The 20321-nt window shown below is 50.2% G+C and overlaps 26 non-coding genes across 26 annotated transcripts; all 26 read right to left on the bottom strand.

Moving 5' to 3' along the window:
• Positions 1-173: 173 nt before the first annotated feature.
• Positions 174-246, bottom strand: Trnaa-agc (transfer RNA alanine (anticodon AGC)). Its single transcript has one exon. It is a non-coding gene; the product is annotated as a tRNA-Ala (tRNA).
• A 423-nt stretch (positions 247-669) lies between these two features.
• Positions 670-742, bottom strand: Trnaa-ugc (transfer RNA alanine (anticodon UGC)). The gene has a single exon. It is a non-coding gene; the product is annotated as a tRNA-Ala (tRNA).
• A 1008-nt stretch (positions 743-1750) lies between these two features.
• Trnaa-agc (transfer RNA alanine (anticodon AGC)) lies at positions 1751-1823 on the bottom strand. Its single transcript has one exon. It is a non-coding gene; the product is annotated as a tRNA-Ala (tRNA).
• A 423-nt stretch (positions 1824-2246) lies between these two features.
• Positions 2247-2319, bottom strand: Trnaa-ugc (transfer RNA alanine (anticodon UGC)). Its single transcript has one exon. It is a non-coding gene; the product is annotated as a tRNA-Ala (tRNA).
• Positions 2320-3316: 997 nt separating this feature from the next.
• Positions 3317-3389, bottom strand: Trnaa-agc (transfer RNA alanine (anticodon AGC)). Its single transcript has one exon. It is a non-coding gene; the product is annotated as a tRNA-Ala (tRNA).
• Positions 3390-3812: 423 nt separating this feature from the next.
• Trnaa-ugc (transfer RNA alanine (anticodon UGC)) lies at positions 3813-3885 on the bottom strand. The gene has a single exon. It is a non-coding gene; the product is annotated as a tRNA-Ala (tRNA).
• Positions 3886-4893: 1008 nt separating this feature from the next.
• On the bottom strand, positions 4894-4966 carry Trnaa-agc (transfer RNA alanine (anticodon AGC)). Its single transcript has one exon. It is a non-coding gene; the product is annotated as a tRNA-Ala (tRNA).
• Positions 4967-5389: 423 nt separating this feature from the next.
• On the bottom strand, positions 5390-5462 carry Trnaa-ugc (transfer RNA alanine (anticodon UGC)). The gene has a single exon. It is a non-coding gene; the product is annotated as a tRNA-Ala (tRNA).
• A 997-nt stretch (positions 5463-6459) lies between these two features.
• On the bottom strand, positions 6460-6532 carry Trnaa-agc (transfer RNA alanine (anticodon AGC)). Its single transcript has one exon. It is a non-coding gene; the product is annotated as a tRNA-Ala (tRNA).
• Positions 6533-6955: 423 nt separating this feature from the next.
• Positions 6956-7028, bottom strand: Trnaa-ugc (transfer RNA alanine (anticodon UGC)). The gene has a single exon. It is a non-coding gene; the product is annotated as a tRNA-Ala (tRNA).
• Positions 7029-8036: 1008 nt separating this feature from the next.
• Positions 8037-8109, bottom strand: Trnaa-agc (transfer RNA alanine (anticodon AGC)). The gene has a single exon. It is a non-coding gene; the product is annotated as a tRNA-Ala (tRNA).
• A 423-nt stretch (positions 8110-8532) lies between these two features.
• On the bottom strand, positions 8533-8605 carry Trnaa-ugc (transfer RNA alanine (anticodon UGC)). Its single transcript has one exon. It is a non-coding gene; the product is annotated as a tRNA-Ala (tRNA).
• A 997-nt stretch (positions 8606-9602) lies between these two features.
• On the bottom strand, positions 9603-9675 carry Trnaa-agc (transfer RNA alanine (anticodon AGC)). The gene has a single exon. It is a non-coding gene; the product is annotated as a tRNA-Ala (tRNA).
• Positions 9676-10098: 423 nt separating this feature from the next.
• Trnaa-ugc (transfer RNA alanine (anticodon UGC)) lies at positions 10099-10171 on the bottom strand. Its single transcript has one exon. It is a non-coding gene; the product is annotated as a tRNA-Ala (tRNA).
• A 997-nt stretch (positions 10172-11168) lies between these two features.
• Trnaa-agc (transfer RNA alanine (anticodon AGC)) lies at positions 11169-11241 on the bottom strand. The gene has a single exon. It is a non-coding gene; the product is annotated as a tRNA-Ala (tRNA).
• A 423-nt stretch (positions 11242-11664) lies between these two features.
• Trnaa-ugc (transfer RNA alanine (anticodon UGC)) lies at positions 11665-11737 on the bottom strand. The gene has a single exon. It is a non-coding gene; the product is annotated as a tRNA-Ala (tRNA).
• Positions 11738-12750: 1013 nt separating this feature from the next.
• Trnaa-agc (transfer RNA alanine (anticodon AGC)) lies at positions 12751-12823 on the bottom strand. The gene has a single exon. It is a non-coding gene; the product is annotated as a tRNA-Ala (tRNA).
• A 423-nt stretch (positions 12824-13246) lies between these two features.
• Positions 13247-13319, bottom strand: Trnaa-ugc (transfer RNA alanine (anticodon UGC)). Its single transcript has one exon. It is a non-coding gene; the product is annotated as a tRNA-Ala (tRNA).
• Positions 13320-14332: 1013 nt separating this feature from the next.
• Positions 14333-14405, bottom strand: Trnaa-agc (transfer RNA alanine (anticodon AGC)). The gene has a single exon. It is a non-coding gene; the product is annotated as a tRNA-Ala (tRNA).
• A 423-nt stretch (positions 14406-14828) lies between these two features.
• Positions 14829-14901, bottom strand: Trnaa-ugc (transfer RNA alanine (anticodon UGC)). Its single transcript has one exon. It is a non-coding gene; the product is annotated as a tRNA-Ala (tRNA).
• A 1013-nt stretch (positions 14902-15914) lies between these two features.
• Positions 15915-15987, bottom strand: Trnaa-agc (transfer RNA alanine (anticodon AGC)). The gene has a single exon. It is a non-coding gene; the product is annotated as a tRNA-Ala (tRNA).
• A 423-nt stretch (positions 15988-16410) lies between these two features.
• Positions 16411-16483, bottom strand: Trnaa-ugc (transfer RNA alanine (anticodon UGC)). The gene has a single exon. It is a non-coding gene; the product is annotated as a tRNA-Ala (tRNA).
• A 1013-nt stretch (positions 16484-17496) lies between these two features.
• Positions 17497-17569, bottom strand: Trnaa-agc (transfer RNA alanine (anticodon AGC)). The gene has a single exon. It is a non-coding gene; the product is annotated as a tRNA-Ala (tRNA).
• Positions 17570-17992: 423 nt separating this feature from the next.
• On the bottom strand, positions 17993-18065 carry Trnaa-ugc (transfer RNA alanine (anticodon UGC)). The gene has a single exon. It is a non-coding gene; the product is annotated as a tRNA-Ala (tRNA).
• A 1012-nt stretch (positions 18066-19077) lies between these two features.
• Trnaa-agc (transfer RNA alanine (anticodon AGC)) lies at positions 19078-19150 on the bottom strand. The gene has a single exon. It is a non-coding gene; the product is annotated as a tRNA-Ala (tRNA).
• Positions 19151-19573: 423 nt separating this feature from the next.
• Trnaa-ugc (transfer RNA alanine (anticodon UGC)) lies at positions 19574-19646 on the bottom strand. Its single transcript has one exon. It is a non-coding gene; the product is annotated as a tRNA-Ala (tRNA).
• Between the last annotated feature and the right edge of the window lie 675 nt (positions 19647-20321).

Genomic DNA, 20321 nt, shown 5'->3' with positions numbered 1-20321 from the left:
AGACTTGTACTGGTTCTAAATTAAGTATAGGGCTTGGAGGAGGGTGCTTCCTGCGCGTAACAGCACGCTTGCCAATTGTGGCTGCTAATCGTTCGCTCGTATCTGCCTAGACACATTCGCTGGCTGTGAATTATTTGCATGGCAGTGTGCGCATGTTGGTGTGTTAAAAATTCTGGAGACGCTGGGTATCGATCCCAGTACCTCTCGCATGCTAAGCGAGCGCTCTACCATCTGAGCTACGCCCCCTGATGACGGATAGTGCTACATACAACCATATCAATATCACAGACCCTTGCACTCCCATTATTCCGCAGACAAACACTACTCTCAATGTGTCCGTGAGGGTGTCTTTCAGGTTTCCTGCATTCTGTATCGAATCGTAGTTGGCCAAAATTAAAGTGGCACGCACAACGTCGAAAATAGCGTTCGGCCACCGCTCTGAGTAAGACGAACGTGTTGTCCACACTCTAGACTTCATTGAGGTTAGGCCGTTATACCTAAGATAGATTTGCACTCGATGACACCTCGACAACAGCCGGTCCTCACATTCACGTCTTGCTCTCCTTACGTCAGTATACATCATATGAGTCTGTGAGGCTGGCTTTGCAACATCTTGCGTGTCTTTAGGCTCGCCGCGACCAACACTTACCATGCACTGTCCACAAAACATGGAGGCGCCGGGGCTTGAACCCGGGACCTTTCACATGCAAAGCGAACGCTCTACCAACTGAGCTACGCCCCCAAGCGCAACAAAGATGCGCTGTTTTCCATCCTTTGCTACTCTGATGTGCGCGGACATGATGGTTGGTTGGTTCATAGGGGCGAAGGGACCAGTGTACAAAGGCGCGATCACGTTCATATGCACAAGAGTTCCAAGTAGTTTCGATGCTCTGGTATTACGACTACAAATTCCGTCTGTATTTAACGTCTTAAATTGAAAGGACAGTCACAAATTGCTCCGTTTTGACTCCATGTCGACAATCACACAGCGCCTGAGGTAACAAGCACATCTGAAGCCCCATTGTGCACTCGACTGTTGATGCCAACTCACTGCCTCGCACTTTACTACTGTGTACCACTCTTGTCGTCCAACTGCAAAAGACTGGGCCACAACAAGTTTCCGCGTCTCCATTGCACTGCGCAAACTACGAAACGCTCCCCAAACATTGCACTCACCTATGCAGACGACTTTTCCGACTTTACACGACGCTCACGCAACGCTCACGCTAGTGACAGCCTTATTTAGAGCTTGACGTCGCGCCCAAGCGAGTGAGCACATTTCGCCTACGGCTTAGGCCGCCCAACTAGTGTGGCTGCTCGGTCTCTGCAGGCAGCGAGGAGCTGCAAACTTCCCGTGTTCGCGCCTATGTCACCTCCGCTTGCTTGTCAGAGACAGAGTGTCGCAAAACATACAACTCACTCCATGAATTGATTGCTACGGCATCTGTCATCAGCAGTCACAACTAGCAACACCAGTAGCAGCCGACTGCACGTAAAGAATGGGAATGTGCAGTGGGATTTTTGTGAACTCGGCGCAAGGCAGATCTTTCCGACATAGGTTTGAGAATCTTAAGGGAAGACTTGTACTGGTTCTAAATTAAGTATAGGGCTGGGAGGAGGGTGCTTCCTGCGCGTAACAGCACGCTTGCCAATTGTGGCTGCTAATCGTTCGCTCGTATCTGCCTAGACACATTCGCTGGCTGTGAATTATTTGCATGGCAGTGTGCGCATGTTGGTGTGTTAAAAATTCTGGAGACGCTGGGTATCGATCCCAGTACCTCTCGCATGCTAAGCGAGCGCTCTACCATCTGAGCTACGCCCCCTGATGACGGATAGTGCTACATACAACCATATCAATATCACAGACCCTTGCACTCCCATTATTCCGCAGACAAACACTACTCTCAATGTGTCCGTGAGGGTGTCTTTCAGGTTTCCTGCATTCTGTATCGAATCGTAGTTGGCCAAAATTAAAGTGGCACGCACAACGTCGAAAATAGCGTTCGGCCACCGCTCTGAGTAAGACGAACGTGTTGTCCACACTCTAGACTTCATTGAGGTTAGGCCGTTATACCTAAGATAGATTTGCACTCGATGACACCTCGACAACAGCCGGTCCTCACATTCACGTCTTGCTCTCCTTACGTCAGTATACATCATATGAGTCTGTGAGGCTGGCTTTGCAACATCTTGCGTGTCTTTAGGCTCGCCGCGACCAACACTTACCATGCACTGTCCACAAAACATGGAGGCGCCGGGGCTTGAACCCGGGACCTTTCACATGCAAAGCGAACGCTCTACCAACTGAGCTACGCCCCCAAGCGCAACAAAGATGCGCTGTTTTCCATCCTTTGCTACTCTGATGTGCGCGGACATGATGGTTGGTTGGTTCATAGGGGCGAAGGGACCAGTGTACAAAGGCGCGATCACGTTCATATGCACAAGAGTTCCAAGTAGTTTCGATGCTCTGGTATTACGACTACAAATTCCGTCTGTATTTAACGTCTTAAATTGAAAGGACAGTCACAAATTGCTCCGTTTTCACTCCATGTCGACAATCACACAGCGCCTGAGGTAACAAGCACATCTGAAGCCCCATTGTGCACTCGACTGTTGATGCCAACTCACTGCCTCGCACTTTACTACTGTGTACCACTCTTGTCGTCCAACTGCAAAAGACTGGGCCACAACAAGTTTCCGCGTCTCCATTGCACTGCGCAAACTACGAAACGCTCCCCAAACATTGCACTCACCTATGCAGACGACTTTTCCGACTTTACACGACGCTCACGCTAGTGACAGCCTTATTTAGAGCTTGACGTCGCGCCCAAGCGAGTGAGCACATTTCGCCTACGGCTTAGGCCGCCCAACTAGTGTGGCTGCTCGGTCTCTGCAGGCAGCGAGGAGCTGCAAACTTCCCGTGTTCGCGCCTATGTCACCTCCGCTTGCTTGTCAGAGACAGAGTGTCGCAAAACATACAACTCACTCCATGAATTGATTGCTACGGCATCTGTCATCAGCAGTCACAACTAGCAATACCAGTAGCAGCCGACTGCACGTAAAGAATGGGAATGTGCAGTGGGATTTTTGTGAACTCGGCGCAAGGCAGATCTTTCCGACATAGGTTTGAGAATCTTAAGGGAAGACTTGTACTGGTTCTAAATTAAGTATAGGGCTTGGAGGAGGGTGCTTCCTGCGCGTAACAGCACGCTTGCCAATTGTGGCTGCTAATCGTTCGCTCGTATCTGCCTAGACACATTCGCTGGCTGTGAATTATTTGCATGGCAGTGTGCGCATGTTGGTGTGTTAAAAATTCTGGAGACGCTGGGTATCGATCCCAGTACCTCTCGCATGCTAAGCGAGCGCTCTACCATCTGAGCTACGCCCCCTGATGACGGATAGTGCTACATACAACCATATCAATATCACAGACCCTTGCACTCCCATTATTCCGCAGACAAACACTACTCTCAATGTGTCCGTGAGGGTGTCTTTCAGGTTTCCTGCATTCTGTATCGAATCGTAGTTGGCCAAAATTAAAGTGGCACGCACAACGTCGAAAATAGCGTTCGGCCACCGCTCTGAGTAAGACGAACGTGTTGTCCACACTCTAGACTTCATTGAGGTTAGGCCGTTATACCTAAGATAGATTTGCACTCGATGACACCTCGACAACAGCCGGTCCTCACATTCACGTCTTGCTCTCCTTACGTCAGTATACATCATATGAGTCTGTGAGGCTGGCTTTGCAACATCTTGCGTGTCTTTAGGCTCGCCGCGACCAACACTTACCATGCACTGTCCACAAAACATGGAGGCGCCGGGGCTTGAACCCGGGACCTTTCACATGCAAAGCGAACGCTCTACCAACTGAGCTACGCCCCCAAGCGCAACAAAGATGCGCTGTTTTCCATCCTTTGCTACTCTGATGTGCGCGGACATGATGGTTGGTTGGTTCATAGGGGCGAAGGGACCAGTGTACAAAGGCGCGATCACGTTCATATGCACAAGAGTTCCAAGTAGTTTCGATGCTCTGGTATTACGACTACAAATTCCGTCTGTATTTAACGTCTTAAATTGAAAGGACAGTCACAAATTGCTCCGTTTTGACTCCATGTCGACAATCACACAGCGCCTGAGGTAACAAGCACATCTGAAGCCCCATTGTGCACTCGACTGTTGATGCCAACTCACTGCCTCGCACTTTACTACTGTGTACCACTCTTGTCGTCCAACTGCAAAAGACTGGGCCACAACAAGTTTCCGCGTCTCCATTGCACTGCGCAAACTACGAAACGCTCCCCAAACATTGCACTCACCTATGCAGACGACTTTTCCGACTTTACACGACGCTCACGCAACGCTCACGCTAGTGACAGCCTTATTTAGAGCTTGACGTCGCGCCCAAGCGAGTGAGCACATTTCGCCTACGGCTTAGGCCGCCCAACTAGTGTGGCTGCTCGGTCTCTGCAGGCAGCGAGGAGCTGCAAACTTCCCGTGTTCGCGCCTATGTCACCTCCGCTTGCTTGTCAGAGACAGAGTGTCGCAAAACATACAACTCACTCCATGAATTGATTGCTACGGCATCTGTCATCAGCAGTCACAACTAGCAACACCAGTAGCAGCCGACTGCACGTAAAGAATGGGAATGTGCAGTGGGATTTTTGTGAACTCGGCGCAAGGCAGATCTTTCCGACATAGGTTTGAGAATCTTAAGGGAAGACTTGTACTGGTTCTAAATTAAGTATAGGGCTGGGAGGAGGGTGCTTCCTGCGCGTAACAGCACGCTTGCCAATTGTGGCTGCTAATCGTTCGCTCGTATCTGCCTAGACACATTCGCTGGCTGTGAATTATTTGCATGGCAGTGTGCGCATGTTGGTGTGTTAAAAATTCTGGAGACGCTGGGTATCGATCCCAGTACCTCTCGCATGCTAAGCGAGCGCTCTACCATCTGAGCTACGCCCCCTGATGACGGATAGTGCTACATACAACCATATCAATATCACAGACCCTTGCACTCCCATTATTCCGCAGACAAACACTACTCTCAATGTGTCCGTGAGGGTGTCTTTCAGGTTTCCTGCATTCTGTATCGAATCGTAGTTGGCCAAAATTAAAGTGGCACGCACAACGTCGAAAATAGCGTTCGGCCACCGCTCTGAGTAAGACGAACGTGTTGTCCACACTCTAGACTTCATTGAGGTTAGGCCGTTATACCTAAGATAGATTTGCACTCGATGACACCTCGACAACAGCCGGTCCTCACATTCACGTCTTGCTCTCCTTACGTCAGTATACATCATATGAGTCTGTGAGGCTGGCTTTGCAACATCTTGCGTGTCTTTAGGCTCGCCGCGACCAACACTTACCATGCACTGTCCACAAAACATGGAGGCGCCGGGGCTTGAACCCGGGACCTTTCACATGCAAAGCGAACGCTCTACCAACTGAGCTACGCCCCCAAGCGCAACAAAGATGCGCTGTTTTCCATCCTTTGCTACTCTGATGTGCGCGGACATGATGGTTGGTTGGTTCATAGGGGCGAAGGGACCAGTGTACAAAGGCGCGATCACGTTCATATGCACAAGAGTTCCAAGTAGTTTCGATGCTCTGGTATTACGACTACAAATTCCGTCTGTATTTAACGTCTTAAATTGAAAGGACAGTCACAAATTGCTCCGTTTTCACTCCATGTCGACAATCACACAGCGCCTGAGGTAACAAGCACATCTGAAGCCCCATTGTGCACTCGACTGTTGATGCCAACTCACTGCCTCGCACTTTACTACTGTGTACCACTCTTGTCGTCCAACTGCAAAAGACTGGGCCACAACAAGTTTCCGCGTCTCCATTGCACTGCGCAAACTACGAAACGCTCCCCAAACATTGCACTCACCTATGCAGACGACTTTTCCGACTTTACACGACGCTCACGCTAGTGACAGCCTTATTTAGAGCTTGACGTCGCGCCCAAGCGAGTGAGCACATTTCGCCTACGGCTTAGGCCGCCCAACTAGTGTGGCTGCTCGGTCTCTGCAGGCAGCGAGGAGCTGCAAACTTCCCGTGTTCGCGCCTATGTCACCTCCGCTTGCTTGTCAGAGACAGAGTGTCGCAAAACATACAACTCACTCCATGAATTGATTGCTACGGCATCTGTCATCAGCAGTCACAACTAGCAATACCAGTAGCAGCCGACTGCACGTAAAGAATGGGAATGTGCAGTGGGATTTTTGTGAACTCGGCGCAAGGCAGATCTTTCCGACATAGGTTTGAGAATCTTAAGGGAAGACTTGTACTGGTTCTAAATTAAGTATAGGGCTTGGAGGAGGGTGCTTCCTGCGCGTAACAGCACGCTTGCCAATTGTGGCTGCTAATCGTTCGCTCGTATCTGCCTAGACACATTCGCTGGCTGTGAATTATTTGCATGGCAGTGTGCGCATGTTGGTGTGTTAAAAATTCTGGAGACGCTGGGTATCGATCCCAGTACCTCTCGCATGCTAAGCGAGCGCTCTACCATCTGAGCTACGCCCCCTGATGACGGATAGTGCTACATACAACCATATCAATATCACAGACCCTTGCACTCCCATTATTCCGCAGACAAACACTACTCTCAATGTGTCCGTGAGGGTGTCTTTCAGGTTTCCTGCATTCTGTATCGAATCGTAGTTGGCCAAAATTAAAGTGGCACGCACAACGTCGAAAATAGCGTTCGGCCACCGCTCTGAGTAAGACGAACGTGTTGTCCACACTCTAGACTTCATTGAGGTTAGGCCGTTATACCTAAGATAGATTTGCACTCGATGACACCTCGACAACAGCCGGTCCTCACATTCACGTCTTGCTCTCCTTACGTCAGTATACATCATATGAGTCTGTGAGGCTGGCTTTGCAACATCTTGCGTGTCTTTAGGCTCGCCGCGACCAACACTTACCATGCACTGTCCACAAAACATGGAGGCGCCGGGGCTTGAACCCGGGACCTTTCACATGCAAAGCGAACGCTCTACCAACTGAGCTACGCCCCCAAGCGCAACAAAGATGCGCTGTTTTCCATCCTTTGCTACTCTGATGTGCGCGGACATGATGGTTGGTTGGTTCATAGGGGCGAAGGGACCAGTGTACAAAGGCGCGATCACGTTCATATGCACAAGAGTTCCAAGTAGTTTCGATGCTCTGGTATTACGACTACAAATTCCGTCTGTATTTAACGTCTTAAATTGAAAGGACAGTCACAAATTGCTCCGTTTTGACTCCATGTCGACAATCACACAGCGCCTGAGGTAACAAGCACATCTGAAGCCCCATTGTGCACTCGACTGTTGATGCCAACTCACTGCCTCGCACTTTACTACTGTGTACCACTCTTGTCGTCCAACTGCAAAAGACTGGGCCACAACAAGTTTCCGCGTCTCCATTGCACTGCGCAAACTACGAAACGCTCCCCAAACATTGCACTCACCTATGCAGACGACTTTTCCGACTTTACACGACGCTCACGCAACGCTCACGCTAGTGACAGCCTTATTTAGAGCTTGACGTCGCGCCCAAGCGAGTGAGCACATTTCGCCTACGGCTTAGGCCGCCCAACTAGTGTGGCTGCTCGGTCTCTGCAGGCAGCGAGGAGCTGCAAACTTCCCGTGTTCGCGCCTATGTCACCTCCGCTTGCTTGTCAGAGACAGAGTGTCGCAAAACATACAACTCACTCCATGAATTGATTGCTACGGCATCTGTCATCAGCAGTCACAACTAGCAACACCAGTAGCAGCCGACTGCACGTAAAGAATGGGAATGTGCAGTGGGATTTTTGTGAACTCGGCGCAAGGCAGATCTTTCCGACATAGGTTTGAGAATCTTAAGGGAAGACTTGTACTGGTTCTAAATTAAGTATAGGGCTGGGAGGAGGGTGCTTCCTGCGCGTAACAGCACGCTTGCCAATTGTGGCTGCTAATCGTTCGCTCGTATCTGCCTAGACACATTCGCTGGCTGTGAATTATTTGCATGGCAGTGTGCGCATGTTGGTGTGTTAAAAATTCTGGAGACGCTGGGTATCGATCCCAGTACCTCTCGCATGCTAAGCGAGCGCTCTACCATCTGAGCTACGCCCCCTGATGACGGATAGTGCTACATACAACCATATCAATATCACAGACCCTTGCACTCCCATTATTCCGCAGACAAACACTACTCTCAATGTGTCCGTGAGGGTGTCTTTCAGGTTTCCTGCATTCTGTATCGAATCGTAGTTGGCCAAAATTAAAGTGGCACGCACAACGTCGAAAATAGCGTTCGGCCACCGCTCTGAGTAAGACGAACGTGTTGTCCACACTCTAGACTTCATTGAGGTTAGGCCGTTATACCTAAGATAGATTTGCACTCGATGACACCTCGACAACAGCCGGTCCTCACATTCACGTCTTGCTCTCCTTACGTCAGTATACATCATATGAGTCTGTGAGGCTGGCTTTGCAACATCTTGCGTGTCTTTAGGCTCGCCGCGACCAACACTTACCATGCACTGTCCACAAAACATGGAGGCGCCGGGGCTTGAACCCGGGACCTTTCACATGCAAAGCGAACGCTCTACCAACTGAGCTACGCCCCCAAGCGCAACAAAGATGCGCTGTTTTCCATCCTTTGCTACTCTGATGTGCGCGGACATGATGGTTGGTTGGTTCATAGGGGCGAAGGGACCAGTGTACAAAGGCGCGATCACGTTCATATGCACAAGAGTTCCAAGTAGTTTCGATGCTCTGGTATTACGACTACAAATTCCGTCTGTATTTAACGTCTTAAATTGAAAGGACAGTCACAAATTGCTCCGTTTTCACTCCATGTCGACAATCACACAGCGCCTGAGGTAACAAGCACATCTGAAGCCCCATTGTGCACTCGACTGTTGATGCCAACTCACTGCCTCGCACTTTACTACTGTGTACCACTCTTGTCGTCCAACTGCAAAAGACTGGGCCACAACAAGTTTCCGCGTCTCCATTGCACTGCGCAAACTACGAAACGCTCCCCAAACATTGCACTCACCTATGCAGACGACTTTTCCGACTTTACACGACGCTCACGCTAGTGACAGCCTTATTTAGAGCTTGACGTCGCGCCCAAGCGAGTGAGCACATTTCGCCTACGGCTTAGGCCGCCCAACTAGTGTGGCTGCTCGGTCTCTGCAGGCAGCGAGGAGCTGCAAACTTCCCGTGTTCGCGCCTATGTCACCTCCGCTTGCTTGTCAGAGACAGAGTGTCGCAAAACATACAACTCACTCCATGAATTGATTGCTACGGCATCTGTCATCAGCAGTCACAACTAGCAACACCAGTAGCAGCCGACTGCACGTAAAGAATGGGAATGTGCAGTGGGATTTTTGTGAACTCGGCGCAAGGCAGATCTTTCCGACATAGGTTTGAGAATCTTAAGGGAAGACTTGTACTGGTTCTAAATTAAGTATAGGGCTGGGAGGAGGGTGCTTCCTGCGCGTAACAGCACGCTTGCCAATTGTGGCTGCTAATCGTTCGCTCGTATCTGCCTAGACACATTCGCTGGCTGTGAATTATTTGCATGGCAGTGTGCGCATGTTGGTGTGTTAAAAATTCTGGAGACGCTGGGTATCGATCCCAGTACCTCTCGCATGCTAAGCGAGCGCTCTACCATCTGAGCTACGCCCCCTGATGACGGATAGTGCTACATACAACCATATCAATATCACAGACCCTTGCACTCCCATTATTCCGCAGACAAACACTACTCTCAATGTGTCCGTGAGGGTGTCTTTCAGGTTTCCTGCATTCTGTATCGAATCGTAGTTGGCCAAAATTAAAGTGGCACGCACAACGTCGAAAATAGCGTTCGGCCACCGCTCTGAGTAAGACGAACGTGTTGTCCACACTCTAGACTTCATTGAGGTTAGGCCGTTATACCTAAGATAGATTTGCACTCGATGACACCTCGACAACAGCCGGTCCTCACATTCACGTCTTGCTCTCCTTACGTCAGTATACATCATATGAGTCTGTGAGGCTGGCTTTGCAACATCTTGCGTGTCTTTAGGCTCGCCGCGACCAACACTTACCATGCACTGTCCACAAAACATGGAGGCGCCGGGGCTTGAACCCGGGACCTTTCACATGCAAAGCGAACGCTCTACCAACTGAGCTACGCCCCCAAGCGCAACAAAGATGCGCTGTTTTCCATCCTTTGCTACTCTGATGTGCGCGGACATGATGGTTGGTTGGTTCATAGGGGCGAAGGGACCAGTGTACAAAGGCGCGATCACGTTCATATGCACAAGAGTTCCAAGTAGTTTCGATGCTCTGGTATTACGACTACAAATTCCGTCTGTATTTAACGTCTTAAATTGAAAGGACAGTCACAAATTGCTCCGTTTTCACTCCATGTCGACAATCACACAGCGCCTGAGGTAACAAGCACATCTGAAGCCCCATTGTGCACTCGACTGTTGATGCCAACTCACTGCCTCGCACTTTACTACTGTGTACCACTCTTGTCGTCCAACTGCAAAAGACTGGGCCACAACAAGTTTCCGCGTCTCCATTGCACTGCGCAAACTACGAAACGCTCCCCAAACATTGCACTCACCTATGCAGACGACTTTTCCGACTTTACACGACGCTCACGCTAGTGACAGCCTTATTTAGAGCTTGACGTCGCGCCCAAGCGAGTGAGCACATTTCGCCTACGGCTTAGGCCGCCCAACTAGTGTGGCTGCTCGGTCTCTGCAGGCAGCGAGGAGCTGCAAACTTCCCGTGTTCGCGCCTATGTCACCTCCGCTTGCTTGTCAGAGACAGAGTGTCGCAAAACATACAACTCACTCCATGAATTGATTGCTACGGCATCTGTCATCAGCAGTCACAACTAGCAATACCAGTAGCAGCCGACTGCACGTAAAGAATGGGAATGTGCAGTGGGATTTTTGTGAACTCGGCGCAAGGCAGATCTTTCCGACATAGGTTTGAGAATCTTAAGGGAAGACTTGTACTGGTTCTAAATTAAGTATAGGGCTTGGAGGAGGGTGCTTCCTGCGCGTAACAGCACGCTTGCCAATTGTGGCTGCTAATCGTTCGCTCGTATCTGCCTAGACACATTCGCTGGCTGTGAATTATTTGCATGGCAGTGTGCGCATGTTGGTGTGTTAAAAATTCTGGAGACGCTGGGTATCGATCCCAGTACCTCTCGCATGCTAAGCGAGCGCTCTACCATCTGAGCTACGCCCCCTGATGACGGATAGTGCTACATACAACCATATCAATATCACAGACCCTTGCACTCCCATTATTCCGCAGACAAACACTACTCTCAATGTGTCCGTGAGGGTGTCTTTCAGGTTTCCTGCATTCTGTATCGAATCGTAGTTGGCCAAAATTAAAGTGGCACGCACAACGTCGAAAATAGCGTTCGGCCACCGCTCTGAGTAAGACGAACGTGTTGTCCACACTCTAGACTTCATTGAGGTTAGGCCGTTATACCTAAGATAGATTTGCACTCGATGACACCTCGACAACAGCCGGTCCTCACATTCACGTCTTGCTCTCCTTACGTCAGTATACATCATATGAGTCTGTGAGGCTGGCTTTGCAACATCTTGCGTGTCTTTAGGCTCGCCGCGACCAACACTTACCATGCACTGTCCACAAAACATGGAGGCGCCGGGGCTTGAACCCGGGACCTTTCACATGCAAAGCGAACGCTCTACCAACTGAGCTACGCCCCCAAGCGCAACAAAGATGCGCTGTTTTCCATCCTTTGCTACTCTGATGTGCGCGGACATGATGGTTGGTTGGTTCATAGGGGCGAAGGGACCAGTGTACAAAGGCGCGATCACGTTCATATGCACAAGAGTTCCAAGTAGTTTCGATGCTCTGGTATTACGACTACAAATTCCGTCTGTATTTAACGTCTTAAATTGAAAGGACAGTCACAAATTGCTCCGTTTTGACTCCATGTCGACAATCACACAGCGCCTGAGGTAACAAGCACATCTGAAGCCCCATTGTGCACTCGACTGTTGATGCCAACTCACTGCCTCGCACTTTACTACTGTGTACCACTCTTGTCGTCCAACTGCAAAAGACTGGGCCACAACAAGCTTCCGCGTCTCCATTGCACTGCGCAAACTACGAAACGCTCCCCAAACATTGCACTCACCCATGCAGACGACTTTTCCGACTTTACACGACGCTCACGCAACGCTCACGCTAGTGACAGCCTTATTTAGAGCTTGACGTCGCACCCAAGCGAGTGAGCACATTTCGCCTACGGCTTAGGCCGCCCAACTAGTGTGGCTGCTCGGTCTCTGCAGGCAGCAAGGGGCTGCAAACTTCCCGTGTTCGCGCCTATGTCACCTCCGCTTGCTTGTCAGAGACAGAGTGTCGCAAAACATACAACTCACTCCATGAATTGATTGCTACGGCATCTGTCATCAGCAGTCATAACTAGCAACACCAGTAGCAGCCGACTGCACGTAAAGAATGGGAATGTGCAGTGGGATTTTTGTGAACTCGGCGCAAGGCAGATCTTTCCGACATAGGTTTGAGAATCTTAAGGGAAGACTCGTACTGGTTCTAAATTAAGTATAGGGCTGGGAGGAGGGTGGTTCCTGCGCGTAACAGCACGCTTGCCAATTGTTGCTGCTAATCGTTCGCTCGTATCTGCCTAGACACATTTGCTGGCTGTGAATTATTTCACTTGCATGGCAGTGTGCGCATGTTGGTGTGTTAAAAATTCTGGAGACGCTGGGTATCGATCCCAGTACCTCTCGCATGCTAAGCGAGCGCTCTACCATCTGAGCTACGCCCCCTGATGACGGATAGTGCTACATACAACCATATCAATATCACAGACCCTTGCACTCCCATTATTCCGCAGACAAACACTACTCTCAATGTGTCCGTGAGGGTGTCTTTCAGGTTTCCTGCATTCTGTATCGAATCGTAGTTGGCCAAAATTAAAGTGGCACGCACAACGTCGAAAATAGCGTTCGGCCACCGCTCTGAGTAAGACGAACGTGTTGTCCACACTCTAGACTTCATTGAGGTTAGGCCGTTATACCTAAGACAGATTTGCACTCGATGACACCTCGACAACAGCCGGTCCTCACATTCACGTCTTGCTCTCCTTACGTCAGTATACATCATATGAGTCTGTGACGCTGGCTTTGCAACATCTAGCGTGTCTTTATGCTCGCCGCGACCAACACTTACCATGCACTGTCCACAAAACATGGAGGCGCCGGGGCTTGAACGCGGGACCTTTCACATGCAAAGCGAACGCTCTACCAACTGAGCTACGCCCCCAAGCGCAACAAAGCTGCGCTGTTTTCCATCCTTTGCTACTCTGATGTGCGCGGACATGATGGTTGGTTGGTTTATAGGGGCGAAGGGACCAGTGTACAAAGGCGCGATCACGTTCATATGCACAAGAGTTCCAAGTAGTTTCGATGCTCTGGTATTACGACTACAAATTCCGTCTGTATTTAAAGTCTTAAATTGAAAGGACAGTCACAAATTGCTCCGTTTTCACTCCTTGTCGACAATCACACAGCGCCTGAGGTAACAAGCACATCTGAAGCCCCATTGTGCACTCGACTGTTGATGCCAACTCACTGCCGCGCACTTTACTACTGTGTACCACTCTTGTCGTCCAACTGCAAAAGACTGGGCCACAACAAGCTTCCGCGTCTCCATTGCACTGCGCAAACTACGAAACGCTCCCCAAACATTGCACTCACCCATGCAGACGACTTTTCCGACTTTACACGACGCTCACGCAACGCTCACGCTAGTGACAGCCTTATTTAGAGCTTGACGTCGCACCCAAGCGAGTGAGCACATTTCGCCTACGGCTTAGGCCGCCCAACTAGTGTGGCTGCTCGGTCTCTGCAGGCAGCAAGGGGCTGCAAACTTCCCGTGTTCGCGCCTATGTCACCTCCGCTTGCTTGTCAGAGACAGAGTGTCGCAAAACATACAACTCACTCCATGAATTGATTGCTACGGCATCTGTCATCAGCAGTCATAACTAGCAACACCAGTAGCAGCCGACTGCACGTAAAGAATGGGAATGTGCAGTGGGATTTTTGTGAACTCGGCGCAAGGCAGATCTTTCCGACATAGGTTTGAGAATCTTAAGGGAAGACTCGTACTGGTTCTAAATTAAGTATAGGGCTGGGAGGAGGGTGGTTCCTGCGCGTAACAGCACGCTTGCCAATTGTTGCTGCTAATCGTTCGCTCGTATCTGCCTAGACACATTTGCTGGCTGTGAATTATTTCACTTGCATGGCAGTGTGCGCATGTTGGTGTGTTAAAAATTCTGGAGACGCTGGGTATCGATCCCAGTACCTCTCGCATGCTAAGCGAGCGCTCTACCATCTGAGCTACGCCCCCTGATGACGGATAGTGCTACATACAACCATATCAATATCACAGACCCTTGCACTCCCATTATTCCGCAGACAAACACTACTCTCAATGTGTCCGTGAGGGTGTCTTTCAGGTTTCCTGCATTCTGTATCGAATCGTAGTTGGCCAAAATTAAAGTGGCACGCACAACGTCGAAAATAGCGTTCGGCCACCGCTCTGAGTAAGACGAACGTGTTGTCCACACTCTAGACTTCATTGAGGTTAGGCCGTTATACCTAAGACAGATTTGCACTCGATGACACCTCGACAACAGCCGGTCCTCACATTCACGTCTTGCTCTCCTTACGTCAGTATACATCATATGAGTCTGTGACGCTGGCTTTGCAACATCTTGCGTGTCTTTAGGCTCGCCGCGACCAACACTTACCATGCACTGTCCACAAAACATGGAGGCGCCGGGGCTTGAACCCGGGACCTTTCACATGCAAAGCGAACGCTCTACCAACTGAGCTACGCCCCCAAGCGCAACAAAGCTGCGCTGTTTTCCATCCTTTGCTACTCTGATGTGCGCGGACATGATGGTTGGTTGGTTTATAGGGGCGAAGGGACCAGTGTACAAAGGCGCGATCACGTTCATATGCACAAGAGTTCCAAGTAGTTTCGATGCTCTGGTATTACGACTACAAATTCCGTCTGTATTTAAAGTCTTAAATTGAAAGGACAGTCACAAATTGCTCCGTTTTCACTCCTTGTCGACAATCACACAGCGCCTGAGGTAACAAGCACATCTGAAGCCCCATTGTGCACTCGACTGTTGATGCCAACTCACTGCCGCGCACTTTACTACTGTGTACCACTCTTGTCGTCCAACTGCAAAAGACTGGGCCACAACAAGCTTCCGCGTCTCCATTGCACTGCGCAAACTACGAAACGCTCCCCAAACATTGCACTCACCCATGCAGACGACTTTTCCGACTTTACACGACGCTCACGCAACGCTCACGCTAGTGACAGCCTTATTTAGAGCTTGACGTCGCACCCAAGCGAGTGAGCACATTTCGCCTACGGCTTAGGCCGCCCAACTAGTGTGGCTGCTCGGTCTCTGCAGGCAGCAAGGGGCTGCAAACTTCCCGTGTTCGCGCCTATGTCACCTCCGCTTGCTTGTCAGAGACAGAGTGTCGCAAAACATACAACTCACTCCATGAATTGATTGCTACGGCATCTGTCATCAGCAGTCATAACTAGCAACACCAGTAGCAGCCGACTGCACGTAAAGAATGGGAATGTGCAGTGGGATTTTTGTGAACTCGGCGCAAGGCAGATCTTTCCGACATAGGTTTGAGAATCTTAAGGGAAGACTCGTACTGGTTCTAAATTAAGTATAGGGCTGGGAGGAGGGTGGTTCCTGCGCGTAACAGCACGCTTGCCAATTGTTGCTGCTAATCGTTCGCTCGTATCTGCCTAGACACATTTGCTGGCTGTGAATTATTTCACTTGCATGGCAGTGTGCGCATGTTGGTGTGTTAAAAATTCTGGAGACGCTGGGTATCGATCCCAGTACCTCTCGCATGCTAAGCGAGCGCTCTACCATCTGAGCTACGCCCCCTGATGACGGATAGTGCTACATACAACCATATCAATATCACAGACCCTTGCACTCCCATTATTCCGCAGACAAACACTACTCTCAATGTGTCCGTGAGGGTGTCTTTCAGGTTTCCTGCATTCTGTATCGAATCGTAGTTGGCCAAAATTAAAGTGGCACGCACAACGTCGAAAATAGCGTTCGGCCACCGCTCTGAGTAAGACGAACGTGTTGTCCACACTCTAGACTTCATTGAGGTTAGGCCGTTATACCTAAGACAGATTTGCACTCGATGACACCTCGACAACAGCCGGTCCTCACATTCACGTCTTGCTCTCCTTACGTCAGTATACATCATATGAGTCTGTGACGCTGGCTTTGCAACATCTAGCGTGTCTTTATGCTCGCCGCGACCAACACTTACCATGCACTGTCCACAAAACATGGAGGCGCCGGGGCTTGAACGCGGGACCTTTCACATGCAAAGCGAACGCTCTACCAACTGAGCTACGCCCCCAAGCGCAACAAAGCTGCGCTGTTTTCCATCCTTTGCTACTCTGATGTGCGCGGACATGATGGTTGGTTGGTTTATAGGGGCGAAGGGACCAGTGTACAAAGGCGCGATCACGTTCATATGCACAAGAGTTCCAAGTAGTTTCGATGCTCTGGTATTACGACTACAAATTCCGTCTGTATTTAAAGTCTTAAATTGAAAGGACAGTCACAAATTGCTCCGTTTTCACTCCTTGTCGACAATCACACAGCGCCTGAGGTAACAAGCACATCTGAAGCCCCATTGTGCACTCGACTGTTGATGCCAACTCACTGCCGCGCACTTTACTACTGTGTACCACTCTTGTCGTCCAACTGCAAAAGACTGGGCCACAACAAGCTTCCGCGTCTCCATTGCACTGCGCAAACTACGAAACGCTCCCCAAACATTGCACTCACCCATGCAGACGACTTTTCCGACTTTACACGACGCTCACGCAACGCTCACGCTAGTGACAGCCTTATTTAGAGCTTGACGTCGCACCCAAGCGAGTGAGCACATTTCGCCTACGGCTTAGGCCGCCCAACTAGTGTGGCTGCTCGGTCTCTGCAGGCAGCAAGGGGCTGCAAACTTCCCGTGTTCGCGCCTATGTCACCTCCGCTTGCTTGTCAGAGACAGAGTGTCGCAAAACATACAACTCACTCCATGAATTGATTGCTACGGCATCTGTCATCAGCAGTCATAACTAGCAACACCAGTAGCAGCCGACTGCACGTAAAGAATGGGAATGTGCAGTGGGATTTTTGTGAACTCGGCGCAAGGCAGATCTTTCCGACATAGGTTTGAGAATCTTAAGGGAAGACTCGTACTGGTTCTAAATTAAGTATAGGGCTGGGAGGAGGGTGGTTCCTGCGCGTAACAGCACGCTTGCCAATTGTTGCTGCTAATCGTTCGCTCGTATCTGCCTAGACACATTTGCTGGCTGTGAATTATTTCACTTGCATGGCAGTGTGCGCATGTTGGTGTGTTAAAAATTCTGGAGACGCTGGGTATCGATCCCAGTACCTCTCGCATGCTAAGCGAGCGCTCTACCATCTGAGCTACGCCCCCTGATGACGGATAGTGCTACATACAACCATATCAATATCACAGACCCTTGCACTCCCATTATTCCGCAGACAAACACTACTCTCAATGTGTCCGTGAGGGTGTCTTTCAGGTTTCCTGCATTCTGTATCGAATCGTAGTTGGCCAAAATTAAAGTGGCACGCACAACGTCGAAAATAGCGTTCGGCCACCGCTCTGAGTAAGACGAACGTGTTGTCCACACTCTAGACTTCATTGAGGTTAGGCCGTTATACCTAAGACAGATTTGCACTCGATGACACCTCGACAACAGCCGGTCCTCACATTCACGTCTTGCTCTCCTTACGTCAGTATACATCATATGAGTCTGTGACGCTGGCTTTGCAACATCTTGCGTGTCTTTAGGCTCGCCGCGACCAACACTTACCATGCACTGTCCACAAAACATGGAGGCGCCGGGGCTTGAACCCGGGACCTTTCACATGCAAAGCGAACGCTCTACCAACTGAGCTACGCCCCCAAGCGCAACAAAGCTGCGCTGTTTTCCATCCTTTGCTACTCTGATGTGCGCGGACATGATGGTTGGTTGGTTTATAGGGGCGAAGGGACCAGTGTACAAAGGCGCGATCACGTTCATATGCACAAGAGTTCCAAGTAGTTTCGATGCTCTGGTATTACGACTACAAATTCCGTCTGTATTTAAAGTCTTAAATTGAAAGGACAGTCACAAATTGCTCCGTTTTCACTCCTTGTCGACAATCACACAGCGCCTGAGGTAACAAGCACATCTGAAGCCCCATTGTGCACTCGACTGTTGATGCCAACTCACTGCCGCGCACTTTACTACTGTGTACCACTCTTGTCGTCCAACTGCAAAAGACTGGGCCACAACAAGCTTCCGCGTCTCCATTGCACTGCGCAAACTACGAAACGCTCCCCAAACATTGCACTCACCCATGCAGACGACTTTTCCGACTTTACACGACGCTCACGCAACGCTCACGCTAGTGACAGCCTTATTTAGAGCTTGACGTCGCACCCAAGCGAGTGAGCACATTTCGCCTACGGCTTAGGCCGCCCAACTAGTGTGGCTGCTCGGTCTCTGCAGGCAGCAAGGGGCTGCAAACTTCCCGTGTTCGCGCCTATGTCACCTCCGCTTGCTTGTCAGAGACAGAGTGTCGCAAAACATACAACTCACTCCATGAATTGATTGCTACGGCATCTGTCATCAGCAGTCATAACTAGCAACACCAGTAGCAGCCGACTGCACGTAAAGAATGGGAATGTGCAGTGGGATTTTTGTGAACTCGGCGCAAGGCAGATCTTTCCGACATAGGTTTGAGAATCTTAAGGAAGACTCGTACTGGTTCTAAATTAAGTATAGGGCTGGGAGGAGGGTGGTTCCTGCGCGTAACAGCACGCTTGCCAATTGTTGCTGCTAATCGTTCGCTCGTATCTGCCTAGACACATTTGCTGGCTGTGAATTATTTCACTTGCATGGCAGTGTGCGCATGTTGGTGTGTTAAAAATTCTGGAGACGCTGGGTATCGATCCCAGTACCTCTCGCATGCTAAGCGAGCGCTCTACCATCTGAGCTACGCCCCCTGATGACGGATAGTGCTACATACAACCATATCAATATCACAGACCCTTGCACTCCCATTATTCCGCAGACAAACACTACTCTCAATGTGTCCGTGAGGGTGTCTTTCAGGTTTCCTGCATTCTGTATCGAATCGTAGTTGGCCAAAATTAAAGTGGCACGCACAACGTCGAAAATAGCGTTCGGCCACCGCTCTGAGTAAGACGAACGTGTTGTCCACACTCTAGACTTCATTGAGGTTAGGCCGTTATACCTAAGACAGATTTGCACTCGATGACACCTCGACAACAGCCGGTCCTCACATTCACGTCTTGCTCTCCTTACGTCAGTATACATCATATGAGTCTGTGACGCTGGCTTTGCAACATCTAGCGTGTCTTTATGCTCGCCGCGACCAACACTTACCATGCACTGTCCACAAAACATGGAGGCGCCGGGGCTTGAACGCGGGACCTTTCACATGCAAAGCGAACGCTCTACCAACTGAGCTACGCCCCCAAGCGCAACAAAGCTGCGCTGTTTTCCATCCTTTGCTACTCTGATGTGCGCGGACATGATGGTTGGTTGGTTTATAGGGGCGAAGGGACCAGTGTACAAAGGCGCGATCACGTTCATATGCACAAGAGTTCCAAGTAGTTTCGATGCTCTGGTATTACGACTACAAATTCCGTCTGTATTTAAAGTCTTAAATTGAAAGGACAGTCACAAATTGCTCCGTTTTCACTCCTTGTCGACAATCACACAGCGCCTGAGGTAACAAGCACATCTGAAGCCCCATTGTGCACTCGACTGTTGATGCCAACTCACTGCCGCGCACTTTACTACTGTGTACCACTCTTGTCGTCCAACTGCAAAAGACTGGGCCACAACAAGCTTCCGCGTCTCCATTGCACTGCGCAAACTACGAAACGCTCCCCAAACATTGCACTCACCCATGCAGACGACTTTTCCGACTTTACACGACGCTCACGCAACGCTCACGCTAGTGACAGCCTTATTTAGAGCTTGACGTCGCACCCAAGCGAGTGAGCACATTTCGCCTACGGCTTAGGCCGCCCAACTAGTGTGGCTGCTCGGTCTCTGCAGGCAGCAAGGGGCTGCAAACTTCCCGTGTTCGCGCCTATGTCACCTCCGCTTGCTTGTCAGAGACAGAGTGTCGCAAAACATACAACT

Source organism: Schistocerca cancellata, unplaced genomic scaffold, assembly GCF_023864275.1.
Source record: "Schistocerca cancellata isolate TAMUIC-IGC-003103 unplaced genomic scaffold, iqSchCanc2.1 HiC_scaffold_983, whole genome shotgun sequence".
Classification (NCBI taxonomy): domain Eukaryota; kingdom Metazoa; phylum Arthropoda; class Insecta; order Orthoptera; family Acrididae; genus Schistocerca; species Schistocerca cancellata.
Note: the sequence above shows the minus strand (reverse complement) of the source record. Positions and strands in the feature narration are given on the sequence as shown.